The following is a 12500-nucleotide window of genomic DNA, read 5'->3' as shown; positions in this document are numbered from 1 at the left end:
CCAACTACAGACCTATTGCTGTACTATCTCCACTGGCAAAAATCATGGAGAAATGCATTCATAGGCAACTGTTAAAACACCTAATAGATAACAACTTATGGCTTCAGGCCATTTCACAGCACTACAACTGCCCTTTTATCCTTCTCTGACTGTATTAACAAAAATCGCAGTAACAACACTCTATCCTCAGCCCTCTTTATTGATCTCTCTAAAGCCTTTGATATGGTTAACCACCAACTTCTCATAAACATACTCAAAAACCTATCTCTAGATGCACTGGCTATACAATGGTTTCAATCCTACTTAAACAATAGGCAACAGGCTGTTCTGTGGGAGAACAACTTATCTCCCCATTTCCCCATTGCACTCGGTGTCCCCCAAGGCTCTATACTTGGACCTCTTCTATTTTCTATTTTTGTCAATGACCTACATTCTGTAATTCCTCAAGCTACCTCAATACAATATGCAGATGACTCCACATTAATATGCTCAGCCCCCACTACATCAGACCTTCAGTCTCTCACCCAAAATGTGTTTAACACAGTAGAGAAATGGTTACTACACCATTGCCTCATCTTGAACCCCAAAAAAACAAACTCCTACTCCCAACTATACTTTACTGTTACATCAAACAATGGTACCATCATATCCCCTGACTCAACCACAAAACTACTAGGGGTACTAATTGATAATAACCTTAACTTTGATACTCACATTAACAGTACCATAAAAACAGTCAACAAAAAACTAGGCTCCCTCTATAGAATCAAATCCTTTCTCACCCCACTAGCAAGGGCTACTATTGCCCAGACCCACTTAATCTCCACTCTCCTCTACGCCTCCCCTATATATACTAACCTCTCAAAAAACAATTTGAACAAATTGGCTGTCTCCTACAACAATATTGCTAGATTTGCAAATGGCTCTACATTCAGAACCCATCACTGCACTAATTATGAACAACTAGGATGGCTAGAGTTGCCAAATTTACTTCTATTCAAACAATTAACAGTGGCCTACAAAATCCTGTATCACCCTACTAACACTCCAATTCTTACCAACCTTATCACCCCCTACAACAACCTTAAGACCCTATGCTCATCTAATAAAATATTAGTACAGATAGTTAAAACCTACAGTATGGCTGGTGACTCTTTGTTCTCTAATACTGTGGGTAAAACCTGGAACTCTCTCCCCATTGACCTGACCTCCCTCCTCACTAACACAATTTAAAAAGCAAGCTGAAAACCTACCTTAAATCCCATTGGTTATGTCCCTGTGTGAACCCAGACTAACTACACATTCTTTCTTCACAAAGACACCTGTCTCATTAACTGTATATACTAATTGCCTATTGAAAACCATAAAGATAACAGGCCTTATATTTTCTTAAAATGTCTTCATCAATACCCCTAAAATGTCTTCAACATTACCTACCTATAACTAACAAATGTTGCAAGTCATATGATTCTGTAAGCAGACATGTTTTGAAGTGAAAATATTTGCTTAAATACTTAATGTACACACATTTGTAAAATCTATCATGTATAAAATTGCTTAATTTTGTATTGTACCTGTACCTGTTAAATATTGTTATTTTTATATATAAATTTTACTGTGTTTTCAAGGAGCTTTTCTCCCCGGGCCTCTGCTGAAAATGGACATATATCCAGCTGGACTAGGCTGGTCAACAAATGTAAAATAAAATAAATAAATAAAATAAAAGTCACCGCTACCACAGTGTTAAAGAAGTATTATTATTTTTTTTTTAATTGAAACCTCCTGGCCGAAATGCTCCCCTCCAGCCATGGGGCTCCAGGTGACTGCCTATGTCTCCTAGTGCTGGATCTGGCTGTGGTCCTAGTGCTACCCCCTCTTCCAAAAAAGTTGTACTGAAATCAGTACAATGCATGGGACTCCCAACATCCTTGCCCATATGTCATACAGCCTCTACTAATGAGTTTTGGTATTTGATGTAGTATTACTGCCTGTCATACTATCATAATTAAAACATGCTGCAGCATTTTCTGTTCAATTTTGACCCAATTCAGTCAAAGTAATTTACATATACTATTTTGTCCAGATTAATTAATAATACTATGATAAGATTAGGGTCTATATCATATATACGAAATTCCAAAATATCGAACACCATAAGTTCGAAATTGGAATTTCGAATTATGATAACATCGAATGCTCAGAATAGCAAATTTTTTCCCAGTGAAAATGTTGCTGTTCCGAGAAACATACACACAACACAAGCACACCAAAATAAATAAACTACACACATACAGTTAACAAAACCCAACCCTACACTAAACCATACATACATACATACATTCCTAACTATCCACTTACCTTAACCCGCACCCTAACCCTAAGGTCCGTAACTATTGCACACATACCTTACGAAACTATACACAAACAAACTAATTAATACACACACATACAGTTAACAAAACCCAACCCTGCACTACACCATACATACATTACTAACTATGCACTTACCTTAACCCGCACCCTAATCCTAAGGTCCATAACTCTTGCACCACAGTGGAGGAAATAGCGAAGCCATGTAACGGCCCACTGAAATCTTGCCCTAGGTAAGATTTCAATGTTCCAGGGCTTTGCTATTTTCATCCTTCAATGTAGTGGGTTCAATATTATAGCTTTCAAAGTTTTACATCTTCGAAGTTATAATATAGAGCCATAAGATTACATGGTTGGACATGTAGTGCAGGTAAACTTCAACACTACAGGCACAAACAAGGGAGCCTGCAGGATTTTTTGCAGGGGGGTGCAAACCCAGAGCCCAGCCCATGCAGCTCCATCCCCTGTGCCCACGTACCCCCCCACCCACGCAACCCCCCCTCACCCACGCAGCCATTCCAGTGTCCTATTACTTGGTTATTTCTCCCCATTTGTCATAGACACTGTTTAAATCTCTCAGTGTGCATACTGTTTTATGCTTTACTACTACAATGATTACAGATATTTGGATTTCATTTGCAACTTTTATTTCAAATTTTATATCACAGACTGATAGACATTTACTAAACCTAAACAAAGCAATAGTCTTACAATGAAAACAGACTTAGCATTAAAACTTCTCTACCTTAGAAATCCACATTCATTGAAACAGCACTGAAACCCACATTCAAAGAAAATGCATCCGGCCAGTGGCAGGGTAAGTTTACCTTTGGGCTGTTTTCAAATAATACGCTCCTTGCACACATTTTAGAACCATGCAAAAGTTCTTTGATTCACCTTCCTGACTGTATTAAATTATGCTACATAATAATTAAATTATATTCCTTGTATAATACAGCACCACTTGTTAGAGTGTGTTTTAAATGTATAGTTCTGAACATTTTTCCTTTAAGCAATGAAACAAATCATATGAACCAATAATGACAACCTGCCCAATTCAGAACATTTCAACCGTAAAGGGCCACTCAAACTTCGGTCATACAATCCACCAATATCAATCAATATGCAGAATGTCTGCAGAAGTAAAAGTCATCTGAATAATTCCACATTAAAGAGATTTGAAACCAATAAAGAGGTTGTTGCTAGAAAATAACTTTATATGACAGTGTTTCATTTACAAATTCAGTGTCTGTTGACCTTGAAGAATACATTGCCTACGTTATATTAAAATAAATGATAAGCTGCTATATTGCAATAGGGAATGGGTGGCAGGCTGAAAAACAGGTTCATAGTTATTAGGTGTCTCATCCAAAGGATGACATACTAAGGACTGCAGTACCATACCTCCTTAAAATACAAATGTACATGCTGTAGGAATAGAACCTATAGCCCTTTGCATTAAGATGCAAGTATGCTACTTGCTGTGCTAACACTGCTTTAAAATTCTATATCACAATAATGATACAATTTGCTAAACAAAAGAGTTGCACATTTTAAGCAGACTTAGCATGAGCAGCAGTAACCTTTGCTTCCCTTGAAGCTCACAATTCCTTGAAAATGCACTTGAAAATAAATTCCACCTGCTGGATCCTAACTAGGGCATCTCTCTCTCTCTCTCTCTCTCTCCCTCCCTCTCTGACTCTGTCTGTCTCTCTCTCTTTCACCTTTCACACACACACACACACACACACACACACACACACACACACACACACACACACACACACACACATCTCAACTTCTTAGTGCAAGAAATCTGGACAAAGCCTAAAATAAACAGGGACAGATTATAAATATTGCTTTCATGAATTTATAAAATTGCTAGAATAACAGGATTTGTGTTGGTATGCATTTTTCTAAAGGATATGATGTCTAAAACTATTTAGCAACTTCAATCCTTTCTAGGAGGAATATGGGGCAAACATCCAGACATTCTGCAAAAACCTGGACAGCTGAGGGGTATGCTACCTCCCTTAGAGACTTTGTCAAGCTGTCCTCCTTTCCACATATTTTTACTCATTCCAGCCTTGACAATGTACATAAATAGATTTTGTCAAAGTTACAACAACATTAAACTCTGTGTGAACTTGGTGTTTGTTTTTGACAGAAAGGTATAAAGGAACTCATGGCTATGTATATAGTTGAATCTCTCTGTACTGAAGTATCCCCTTCCATGATGCTGGTTTAATAACTAGTGTGTCTGCATTCAGAAACATTTACAGTTTTTATACTGAATTTTATAGCTACATCAATTAGAAAATAACCAATTTCCTTTTCAGAGCCTAAGCTAAAACGTCCACTCCTTACAAGCACTCCTTCCCCTGGAAAACATCTATAAATGTCACATTTCATGTTTTTTCACTGGACATAATTGTTAAAAAGGACAGGCATTCATTATACAACTGAGAACACTTGGATAAAAACTACATAGAACCTGGGAGTTAATGCAGAGTCCACAGCTAAAAACTTAATCAGAGACCCATTGCTGTGAGTCAGCAATGCTATTCACTGCACCCTTGTGCCAGTGGTCAGTTGATGTAACACTCATCCTGTCCAGAACACCACAATCAGTCAGATATTGTGTACACTGCTGATGTTTGTGATGAAAAGTGAAAGAAAATATGGCTAACTTGCTACTTTTAGATACACTGCAATTCCCCAGTCCTTTTCATCAAAGGCAACTCCAAGAAACCTCAATTGCAACTGCTTTATTCTTTATTGATTGTGCACACCTCTTATCTCTGTTTTACAAAAGCCACAGTAAAGTATGCCAGCTAGCTTTACAAATGCACTCACTAGTTCTGCAAACTGAGAATAACGCAAGACTGCATTTAGTGATGACTGCCCATGTCCTGGAGGGTTGTGGGTGTTATCCCCGGTAAGAATTTACTGTGCCCCATCCACTCATTCAGGTTCCTCTTGAACACTGTCATAGTGGTGCTCTGTTTCACATTAATTGGTAGCCTGTTCCAAAGACGTGGCAGTCACTGGTAGATAAATCTGTCCCTCCAGCATGTCCTATTTAAGTCACAGGCCATATTTAAGTCCATGGAATGAGTAGTCCTAGACCCATTTGATTTACAGATATGCAGTAAGTTCACTAAGTTTGGGTCTTGGGTTCCTCTGTAGGCCTCCCGTAAGAAGTCTATACAATACAGAGTATAGTGACATGGATTTTAGTAATCTGTGTAAGGCACATGATAGAGGCCCTTGATCTTCTTTGTTAGAAACCCCTGAGGTCATTTGTATTTACCAGCAGCCAGGAGAAAGCTAAAAAATAATGGGAGACAAATGGCCAAATATCAGGGACTGATAATGGCTTTATTTATTTAGAAAGTTGCTAGAGTAACAGGTGTTGCATTATCATGCTTTTTCTGAAAGCTATGAAGTCTAAAACTTTAAGTCTTTAGTCACTTGCCAGAAAAAAGTTACCAGCAGCAGACCAGATGTCAGGATAAATCCTAGACATTTTACAAAATTAGGGACAGTTGAGAGTATCTACACCCCCACACATATACATATATTACAGACCCCCCCCCACACACACTTTTAGTTTTAGGATGGAGTTTTCTTTTAAAAATGTCATTTCAAATGTCCAATTATTTGTGATGTTGCAAGAAACCATAGACTCCTGAGAAAACTTCAGCAGACATCAGGAAATATGCTAAGTGCAGAGAAGGCTTCATAAACAGATAATCAAAAGCTGCTATGATGTCTTACTGAATAAAATATATACACTTAAGTTATGACTAAAGCTGAGGAAATGAAATTACATCTAAGGGCAAAAGAGCAGAAGATGATAACATGCCAACAAGCTATTACTCTCTCAGGTTTTCCCCCATGTTCCCCTCCATCACTAGATAAAATCATTATAAACAACACTTACTCGATGTCACATGCCATGCCAAAATATACTTCTAACAAGACTGATATAGTTTGCATTTAGAACAATGACAACAATCAGTTCAGGAAGAAGAGATCTCCAAACTTGTATAAAGAAACTCTTTCAAGCCTGAACTGTCAACAACTAGGTCTTGTTTACCTGCTTTTGGGTCCATGTCTCTTTCAGATGGAACAGGGATACAATTTACTCTTTCCTTATTCTGCCAGCAGTGTCTGTGGTCTCTTCCTCACTGTTACCTTATGCATGGTTTGATGATTTATTTCCTCCCAAACAGAAACAGACACAACCAGCTGTACTGCTGTTATAGTCTACTCCGACACTCCTGTTTCAAGGAGGCGGGAAGTCTTGACCCAAACTAAAATTTTCTTTTCATTAATTTTTTGAAACTCAGACTGAACTTTTGCAATTATAACATTTTCTAGTAAATACAACTAACTCGCCCTGACCCAGATACAAATGCCTGCATAAATATAGTATTTTCTTATCAGGACGAATTGTCTCAAGTGCACACGCCACTTTCACGTTTTGGCACCAAGCTTTGATTCAGTGTAAAAAAAAAAAAAATACCATGAGCTTCTTATTTGATGTGAATTGATCAACAACATACCTTAAGTGCTGCACAGGCACACAGTCGAATCTGATGATCTGACTTCACTGAGCTAAAGTAAAGAGTTCTTAGACTGTCTCTGATCTGCTGCACTGTCTTAATCTGGGTAACTCTCTCACTCTATCCAATTTTCAATGGTCACAAAGGGAGATGCAGCTTGAAGAGGAATTGAGGCACTTGTCAGCATGTGACTGCAGCCTCCAACAGCATCTCAGACTCCGCCGAACGATGAAGGTTTAATGGAATAAAAGAAAAAAGTAAGTTGAAATCAAAAAATGTACAGTTTCTCCAGTGCATTTTTCAATTTCAACACATTGTCACACAGATAGATTAACAAAAATCAGGGGGTGCAAATGCATCCCCTTGCACCTGCCTGCAGGTGCCCTTGGGCATAAAGACTATGTTAATGAGTCTGTAAATTATTGCAGCCTACTGAGAAAACAATTAGACTTATTTCTAAATAAAACCAACTACAAAACATTTAAAATGAGTAACTGCTGCCACTTACTATGTTAGTATGACCACAGCTGTATCACAGAGGAACATGAGTGGATAATATATAAACAGCACAAGAATCCTTTATAATTCCCTGTCTGCTATTCAAGCCACAGATTTGTCCTTCCAACTATTTTCTGCTGTTCTCCCTACTTCCTTAACTCACACTCTTTTCCTTCCTCTGCTTATTATTTCTTTGAGGTCTACTGACTATTAAATTATTTGACCCAAAGTTCTTCTCTCTTGCTTTTGAAACAACTTTCATCTAGCATGCATCTGCAGAACAGTATAACAGTTACCTCTTACATTAAATTCCTTACAGCACCATCCCTGAGCATGCTTTGTATATTAACATTTTTCTTTCATTTACAAACAGCATGTCAAGTTTGCGCTTGATAAGGTTCTTCTTCATTGTTAACATCTATACACGGATGCACACTTGTACTCTGTAACATTATGATACCACATTATCTACTGCACACTCATTCCTTCTCCCATCTGTAATCTGTACTGCTCACCTTTTTACAAGCATTCAGCCATATCTACACAACAAAATAGAGCAAACACACTAATATGATTGCTCCCCCCCTTGCTGTAGGTCAGTATGGGAAATCTCACCCGTGGCTATCTCTTCATGTATCACACTGGAGCCCACTATGAATAATTACATCTCATATAATTAACAAGTGATTATTCAAACCCAAAACATTTAAAACCTTGGGAGATCAAAATTCAAAATACATCTCTAAGGTCATAAAATAGAAAAATATTGTTTTTGTAGTGAGCAAGCCTTCCTGTACCCTCCACATCCCCAAACCAGATATGCACCAACTCCAAGATATTACAAACTTAGAAAAAAGGGAGAAAGAGAGGAAAATGCAACACTCACTTTCTCACTGTTGTCTAAGTCTGACCATCATGACAGGACATTGATAGTCTTAATTTTGACATTTCTCATTCAACTAGCTTGAGTTTAATAATACTTATGTATCCACTTATGGCAAGCACAAGACCTACTATACAAAGATAAATGCTCCTTATTGTTTCAGAAGATATCAGATTATTAATAGAGGAAGAAAGAACACAACATGAAAAACTTTGGAATGGCGTGGTAGTTTGGAACATGGGTAAAGAAACATGCTCGGGCATATGTATATTATGTCAAGAAAGCATTAAAATATTAGATGTAGCCATAGTGGAACTAGGATGAGCTATGGTAATAGACGAGAGATGGAGAATATGTGTATAGAATTATAGCTTTATATGCATATGTAACAAAAAAGAGAGAGAAACGGTGTTTAAAAATATTCTTGAATATGTTTGTGTAAATATGGACATTATAGTACTGGGTGATTTTGATTGTAATTAAAGGAAAAATAAGAACAATTGTGATGTTAAAATGGCTGAAGAAATTATGAGAAGTGGAAAGTTAAGTGTATGGGAGAATAACTACTGGACTTATAAAAGGAATGCAATTAGGACAGAAATTGATTATTTTTAATATCTGATAGTGTAAAAGTTATAAAAAAGCAATTAAGTATGCTGGATTTTCAGATCATGGAAATATGATATGAGATATGGGTTAAAGTACAGGAAAATGAAGGATATATAAGAATAGGAAAAGGAATAAAGAACATTAATGAAAATGAATTAGATTTCCAAGATAAAAAAGAACTTGTGGAATTATGGAAAAATCATACAACTATGAGGGAGTTTTATGAGAACTGAACTGTTTGGTGGCTTTATTTTAAAAGAAAAGTATAAAAAGTATTTTAGAATGTATAAGGAAGAAAAGAAAAAGAGAAATATAAAATATTAAGTCAGGAAACATTTAGAGACTTAATAGATTAAAAATTCCTCTTATGAAAAAAATTTATTATGAATTAAAATTAACAACTTGTTATATAATCAAAAATATTGTATACAAGGAAAGAAAGAAGAGGTATTTTGAGTAAAATAATAAAAGAAGGAAAATAATAAGAGAATTAAAAAGTAAGGAAGGTAAGCAAATAAGGCAGCAAAAAGAAATATATGAAATAATTAAGGAATATGTATTGGAATTATTTGTTAAGAGAGAAGAAAACATAGAACAAATTTATAAAAGTGAAAAATTAAACAAGGAAGATAATGAATATTTAGAACAAAAAATAACCATGAAAGAATTGAATGAAATTCTAAACGATATTAACATGAATTTTACAACAGGACTGGACCAAATTGAATATGGCATGTATAAAGAAATAAAGGTGTGGAAAAAAATATTTTTATAGAAGTTATGAATGAATGGTTAGAAACTGGAATTAAAGAGAAAGAGATATGTACAGGAGTTATAAAATTTATATTTAAAAAATGAAATAAAGGGGATAAAAAATTGGAGACCTATAACATTGAATAATACAGATTATAACATTTTTATGAGAATAATAACAAACAGTTTACAGAAAAAATGGATGGAATATATGACCAAATGTATTTGGAAGAAAAGCAAAATGAAGTCATTATGGATAATAAGAGAAATAATTGATATCATAAATAAAAATGTAGAAGTGAAGGTTATGATAGGGGATATAAGTACAGCTTATGATAATATTCAATATAAACCATTATGGGGAATTTTACAGGCATATAATGTAAGCAAAAATATTACAAGTAATAAAATCTGTTTATGAAAGGACCTATGTGAAACTAAATGTAAATGGCTGGATTGGGGAAGAAAAAAAAATAGAATGTGGAATAAAGTAGGGAGGCCCCCCCTAGTAGTGTATTTTTTTCATTAGTTATGAATGTAATAGTGAAGGAAATTAATAAAATGTCAAGTAGTGGTGGACACAAAATGATGAAGGAAGTACAATTGCCAATAATGTATAATTAAGCAGATGACATTGTGTTAAAAATAAAATATGGATGGAAAAAGTAAATGAAAAATTAAGTATAAATTAAAAAAATTTGGTTTAAGTATAAATAAGGAGAAAAGTAAAGGATTTGGTTTTGAAGGTATGATAGGAGGTGCTGAGTTCAATGAAAAATATATAGATATGTTAGGAATAACATTTGGAAGGAATGAATACAGACAACAACAATGGGATAATGTACTCAAGAAGTAAAAGATATGACAAATTTTTGGAAAGCATATAGATTTTCGTATAAAAAAACACACTTGAACGCCATGATAATAAGAAAAAATGCTTATGTTGCTAACATCTATATGATTCCTATTAAGTATGAAAAGGAACTGATGATTATATTCTCTTTTTTGTATGGGGGCTCTAGACTAAATCCAGTCAAAAGAGGGATTCTGTATATGAAAGAAGAGTGAGGAGGTTTGGGTTTAATAATTCCAATAGTACATGCAGCATCTTTAATTTTAAGTAAGGTATTAAAAGGAATTATGAAGGAAAATAAAAACTCGAGAGAAATGATACTATATTATAAATACAAAGAACTGTGGGAAGGAATGGAAGTTAAAAAAACAAGTAAAAGCATTGAGAACGAAGACATGAAAGAGTACCAAAACAAAATGGTGCTATGGAAAATAAAAAAAGAATATATGTGATAAAAATAGAAAGGAATGGTACTTAAGTATTGTGCAAGCATTTTATTGTATTGATCCATGGAAGATTTAGAAATAGATAAGAAAAAAGACATAATTATGAGATATAATAACTATAAAAAGATTAAAGAATGTAATGATTTTTTTATGGGGATTGTCTATTAGAAAATTGCTGGTTAAAACAAATATGCCATACAAAAAAAGCAAGATAGAATATCTAATAAATGTGGAAAGTTTGACACTACTGAGCATGTGTTTTTGAAATGTGAAAGAGTTAATAATTTGTGGAAAGAAATATGTAAAGATAATAGGGTGAAAAGTCTGTTAAAATTTGAACAAATAAATATGGACATAACAGAATTTGGTTATTATGGTACACATAATGAAGAAGTGAAGAAAATGGGCAGAGTAATATTTTATGCTTCATAGACTATATGGAATTAGAGGCTAAATGAAATTAAATACAATGGAAAATGGACTTTGACAAAGATTTTTGAAAAAAATAATGCTTTGGTTCTGGATAAAAGAGTGGGGGGAATGCTTAAATTGAAGTGTATAATGTATGGAGATTTGTAAATAGATGTAAATAATGTAAATATGTAAGTAATACGTAATGTATATATCAATAAAAAAATACTCTTTCTGATAGGTGACATGGGATCTTTTACATTCACTAACTCAAACGGATGGGATGGGATCTTGCTTTAATGTCTTATCTAAAGGATGAAAGGACATATTATTTCCTTCTCAGTGACTGGAACAAATACAAAGAACCTTCAAAATGCAAAATCAAAATTTTAAAGGATAAGAATATTTTTGATGTTTGTTCCTAGATTATTAAATTAATGTGCACGGATGACTGAAAAAGGGTATGTCTTAGGGAAAGCAAAATATACTGGAGTCAATTAGTTTATTTTAAAAAAAAGATAATAGCCGCTCCACTGGAAAGAAGGAGTAACCTCATCACACTGCAGGGTGAATTTGTGTGCGTGTGTGTGTGTGTGTGTGTGTGTGTGTGTGTGTGTGTGTGTGTGCCCCCTGCAAATAAATTATGTTTTATATGTTTTTGAACAAATAAAGAATTTGAACATGCAGAGGCTGTTTCTCAGTGCATGCGTCGTGCTGTGTTGAGTTCCACATTTCCAACCTTATGCGATTTATATTTTTGCACATTATATATAGTGTATTATATATGTATGCATACATATATCAGACTTATATAATTTCTGATTTGTCCATTCTTTCCAGCAGCTTATAGATATGTGTCATAATTGCACCATAGTTTGTATTGACTGCACTTATTGTTACTGTAATACAGTCAGTCAGAGGATGGTTTGACAAAAATCATTGCTTCACATTTCTTTCACATAGACAACATCCACAATTGGATATGTCAACAGTCTGTCAGTATGTATAGTTCTCCATCTGAGATTATTCATATAAAATGCGTAATAGTAGATTGAAGTTTAAATGTTATGGTCGTGATGGTGATAATGGTTGTCATTATTTTCATT

This window comes from Protopterus annectens, chromosome 10.part0 (genome assembly GCF_019279795.1).
Source record: "Protopterus annectens isolate FY-2018-M chromosome 10.part0, PAN1.0, whole genome shotgun sequence".
NCBI lineage: Eukaryota > Metazoa > Chordata > Ceratodontiformes > Protopteridae > Protopterus > Protopterus annectens.
Note: the sequence above shows the minus strand (reverse complement) of the source record.